The sequence below is a fragment of the Colobus angolensis genome, unplaced genomic scaffold (genome assembly GCF_000951035.1).
Source record: "Colobus angolensis palliatus isolate OR3802 unplaced genomic scaffold, Cang.pa_1.0 Scaffold478, whole genome shotgun sequence".
Lineage (NCBI taxonomy): Eukaryota > Metazoa > Chordata > Mammalia > Primates > Cercopithecidae > Colobus > Colobus angolensis.
This window is the reverse complement of record NW_012118243.1, coordinates 328,742-334,396: the sequence shown is the minus strand read 5'-3', so window position 1 is coordinate 334,396 and position 5,655 is coordinate 328,742.

The following is a 5,655-nucleotide window of genomic DNA, read 5'->3' as shown; positions in this document are numbered from 1 at the left end:
GCCTTCTGAGAAAAGAGGTATAACTCCCTGAGTGGAATAGTTACATCACAAAGTAGTTCCTCAGAAAGCTTATATCCAGTTTTTATCTGAAGATATATCGTCTTTCACCGTAGGCCTGAATGTGCTCCTGAATGTCCCTTCACGGATCTGTGCATGACGGAATTTCCAAAATGCGTAATATAATTACAGTTTTAACAATGCGAGAGAAATAAATATGTCTAACACAAAGCAGTTTCACAGAAATCTACTTTCCATTTTTTGTCTGAGGATATTTCCTTTTTCACCATAGTCATCACTACACTCCTGAATATCTCTTGGTAGCTTTTTCTCCAAAAGGGATTCTGGAATCCTCTAGGAGAAGAAAGGTATATTGCTGTGAGTGGAATGTATACGTCACAAAGCCGCTTTTCAGAAAGCTCTCTCCAGTTCCTATCTGAAGACTTTTCCTTTCTCACCGTAAGCCTCAATGTCCTCCAGAATATTCCTTCACAGACTAAACAAAAACAGTGTTTTGATACAGCTCAATGAAAAAAGCTTAACTGTGTGAGTAGAATTCATGAGACACAGAGCAGTTTCACAGAAAGCTTCCTTCTGGGTTCTCTCTGAGGTTATTTATTTTTCAGGATACTCTAAAGAGCGTTTCCAAATATCCTTTCTTAGGTTCCACAGAAATAGTCATTTGAAACTGCTCAATTTAAGGAATGATTTAACTCCATGAGATGAATACAAACATCACAAAAGAATTGCACAAAAAGCTTCGCTCTGATTTTTGATGGAAGACATTTCCTTGCATCACACAGGCTTCCACTTGCCACTTACGATCCCTTCACAGAACCCTCAAAGACCGACTTTGAAAGTGGGAAATGTAGAGTAAGCTTTAACCCTGTGAAAAGAATTGATATTTCAGAGTGCAGTTTATTCGAGTGCTTCTGTCTGTTTTTTATTGGGCGACATTTCACTTTTTGCCATAGTCTTCAATGTGCTCTGAATATCACTCTTTTGATTTTACAGAAACAGTGATCAAACTGTGCCTGATGAGAAGAAAATTTAATTCCCTGAGTGGAATGCACTCATTCCCAAACAGTTTCTCAGAAAGCTTCTCTCCAGTTTTTATCTAACTATATTTCCTCTTTCACCATAGGCCCAAATATGATCCCAAATATCCCTATGTGGATGCATCCAGGTGGAGTTTCCAAGCTGTGTAATGTAAAGAAAGCTTCATCTATGTGAGATGAATAAACATAGCAAAAAGCAGATTTATAGAATGTTTCTTACCAGTTTTTATCTGAAGATATTTCCTTTTTCACTCTAGTCTTGAATGTCCTCCCAAAGGTCCCTTCGTGTATTTGTCCATGACTGTTTCCAGGCTGCATAATATAAAGAAAGCTTTATCTATGTGAGATGATTACACATACCACTGTGTAATGTTTGGATGAACGGAGGCAAGATAGCGCATTTCCGGGTTTTTCATCACCAACTCTATCCGTGTGCATGAAAATGCAGCTGGCATCTGGGAAGCTGCAGACCAATCACGCATGCGCCAGGTGATGACAATCTGAAGAGACCAAAATTTACCTGGTGACACCTGTGGAGCTTTTCCCCCCCAATGACACGCCCGTGCCCCGCCTATTGTCCTTCCACTCCTAGAAAAGCCACAAGGAAAGTGTGCCACGTGTCCTTCCTCAACCTCTACTCTTGTCGGGACTGCATTAGTAACTCAGCCTGGGCCACTCTCTTGGCCTCGTTTGCTGGAGGCCGACAGACTTCACGTTGCACACCTTTTTTCCTGGAGCTAGATGATCAAAGAATAAATTTGCAGTTTTGCCTTTAGCCTTGCTAACTTGCTGGTTCTTTTGTGCTCGCTCTGGTGGTTCTTAGAAAATCAAATCCGTTGGTGCCGAAACCCTGGAGGAGACCCATCCTCTGGCCTCTAGGGGTTGAGGAACTTCCTCCTGCACCCACGCCACAGGCGGACCAGGACCTGAGACCTGCTTCCCTTACTCTCATGGCCTCTCTGGGGTAAGTGCCCGTGTCTCCTCTTTATCTCCCTCAGCTAAAAATCCTGCGCAGGTCCGAGGCTTACTTTTGAGCCACCGAGTGGCTCGGGAGACCCGTTAAGCATGGAGATGTCCGTCGCTTGAAGGTAATCTCCACCTTGGCTCCAAGAGCCTCCAGTCTGTCTCTGGTGATTTCAAAGGACGCTTTGAAACCAGGAAGAGATCTCCATTTTGTAAGTAAAGAGGAAACAAATGGGAAACCTCCAGTCCTAATTTCCAAAAAGCACCCCATTAGGGTGCCTCCTAGCCAATTTAAAAACCTTACAGCAGTTAATTTTCCTTTCCACTGTGGTGTGGCCCCAATACAAACTAGATAATCAGTCTCAGTGGCCACCAGAGAGCACTTTAGATGGTAATGTTCTGATGGACCTCGGCAATTTCTGCCAGCGGCTAGGCAAGTGTTGCGAAATTAATTACATATAAGGCTTTTGGGCATTACACTCTCGTCCCGACTTGCGTAGCCTGTGTTCTTTGGTTCAGGTTATACTGGCCAAGGATGCCAGCTCACAGGAACCCGAAAAAGAGGAGCCTTTATTCCTTTCTGATCAGAGGAAAGGAACCTAGGGTTTCCTTCTGTCTCCATACCCTCACCCTCGCCCTACAGTCCTCCTTGATTTTTCAATCAGCTCCTGATATTTGTAAAAAACTTCAAAAGGTAGAGGATGGTCCTCAGGAACCAATACAAGACCTGGTTAAATTAGCTTTTAAGGTCGATAACTCCAGAGAGGTGATGGTTGAAGCACAGCGACAGGCTCGCCTCAAACAGAAGTTACAGCTCCTAGCAGTGGCTTTACAGCCCAGTCGTAACCCCAGTTCAGAGAGTACACACCCTGCAGACCCCAAGGTAACAAAAGGAGCCTGCTATAGGTGCGGCAAGGCAGGACACTAGGCCAACAGGTGTCCATGGGGTCCTCGAGCCCCACACAGCCTTCTTATAAGTGCAAGGCATCAGTACATTGGGCCAGTGAATGTCCTAAGCCTTGTCCACCAGCAATCCCTGCCCTGTCTGCAAACAGGAAGGACACTTGAAGTCTGATTGCCCCACCCTGGGAACAGGTGGCGTGCCATGACGTGCCTCCCTTTCCCGGGATCCTGGGAGCTCCTTCCAGCTCCTACATCTGGATGATGAAAACTGAAGGTGCCAAGACTCAGAGACCCCCATCACCCTTGCCGAGCCATGAGTAACTCTCCTGGTAGCGGGTAAGACAATTAATTTTTTAATCGACAGCGGGGCTATCTATTCTATTTTGCCGTCCTTCTCTGGACATAGGCTTCCATCCAATCCACACCTTAATTACTGCCTGGTCAACAACTACTTTGCACACTCGTTCCTCATTCCCAGCTAGAAAGGGCCCCCACTGAAAGCAATCAGTGGAAAACAGTTCAACTTTCCCCACTCACCTCAAAGTTGCTAAATTTTCTTAACTATCACATACTGCCCAGACTTGCCAGGACCATCCTTTTGAGTTTTGTCTATATTCCAACAAATGTTTCCACTCCTCATTCCTATACTAATACTGTGTTTTATTTTATGTTTTGCCCCCAATTTGATCAAATTTCTCCATGTGAGAATACAAGAAATCACTCGTGTCACCTTCAACCAAATGCTTCTTCATCCGTACGTCCAAACACCAACCATAGGCCTCAACCTTAACGACGCCTCTTAACAGCAGGAAGTAGCCATACAGATCACGATGCCCCTTTATCACTATTATCAATAAAAGGTTGGACTCTTTTGACAAACGGAGGCAAGAGGAATTAAGATGACAAAAAGCAGTTCCTCAGAAAGCTTCCTTCTGGATTTTACCTGAGGATATTTCTTTCTCCATATTCTAAGGATCTTTCCCATATGTCCCTCCTCAGATTCCACAAAAACAGTGATTTCAAGCTGCTCAATCCAGAGAATGGTTTAACTCTATGAGACGAATACACACATCGCAAAGCAGTTGCTCTGAACAGGTTCTGTGCAGTGAACAGGTTCTGTGCAGTGAACAGGTTCTGTGCTCTGAACAGGTTCTGTGCAGGTTACATCAGAAGACGTTTCCTTGCTCACCACAAGCCTCTGGGCGTCACTAAATATCCTTTCACAGATTCTTCAATGACAGAGTTTTGAAACTGAGCAAGGTAGAGTAAGCATTAACTCTATGAAGTGAATGCACATATCAGAGGGCAGATTCTTGTAACTCTTCTTCCTCCATTTCATTTCAGCATATTTCACTATTCTCCATAGTCCTCAATGCGTTCCAAAATATCACTTTTTCGATTTCACAGGAACAGTGTTCAAACACTGCCTTGTGAGAAATGAGGTATAGCTCCCTTAGTGGAATGCATACATCACAAAGTAGTTTCTCTGAAAGCTTCTATCCAGTTTTTATCTGAAGATATCTCCTCTTTCACCATAGGCCAGAATGTGCTCCCAGATGTCCCTTTGGGGATCTGTGCATGAGGCAGTTTCCAAACTGCATAATGTAATTAAAGATTTAACTATGCGAGATGAATATATCTAATGCAAAGCAGTTGCACAGAAATCTTCTTTCCAGTTTTTGTCTGAGGGTATTTCCTTTTTCACCATAGTCATCGCTATACTCCTGAATATCCCTTGCTAGCTTTTTCTCCAAAAGAGATTCCGGAATCCCCTAGGAGAAGAGAGGTATACTTCTGTGTGTGGAATGCGCACATCACAAAGCATCTCCTCAGACATCTTCTCTCCAGTTTCTATTTAAAGACGTTTCCTTTCTCACCATAAGCCTCAACGGGTTCCAGAATATCCCTTTGTAGACTAAACCAAAACAGTGTTATGATACTGCTCTATGAAAAGTTTAGCTTAAATGTTTGAGCAGAATTCACACGACACAGACCAGTTTCACAGAATCCTTCCTTCTGGTTTTCTCTGTGGGTACTCCTTTTTCAGGATATTCTAAAGAGCTTTTCCAGATGTCCTTTCTCAGATTCCACATAAACAGTGATTTCAAACTACTCAATCCACAGAATCATATAACGCTATGGGATGAATTCAAACATCACAAAAGAGTTGCACAGAAATATTCTCTCCGATTTTCCATGGAAGACATTTCCTTGATCAACATAGGAATCTGTTTGCCAGTTACGATCCCTTCACAGGAACCTCAAAGACCGACTTTCAAACTGGGGAATGTAGAGGAAGCTTTAACCCTGTGTAAAGTATGGACATGTCAGAGAGCGGCTTCTTGGTGTGCTCCTTTCTGTTTTTTATTGGGCGACATTTGACTTTTTGCCATAGTCTTCAATGTGCTCCGAATATCACTTTTTGGTTTTACAGCAACAATGTTCAAACTGTGCCTTATGAGAAGAAAGATATAGCTGCCTGAGTGGAATGCACACATCACCAAGCAGTTTCTCAGAATGCTTCTCTCCATTTTTTATCTGACTATTTTTCCTATTTTACCACAGGCCCGAATGTGATCCCAAATATCCCATCGTGGATCCAGTCATGAGGGAGTATCCAAGCTGTGTAATGTAAAGGAAGCTTCAGCTATGTGAGATGATTTAACATAGCAAAAAGCAGATTTAAAGAAAGCTTCTTTCCATTATTTTTCTGAAGATATTTCCATTTTCACCA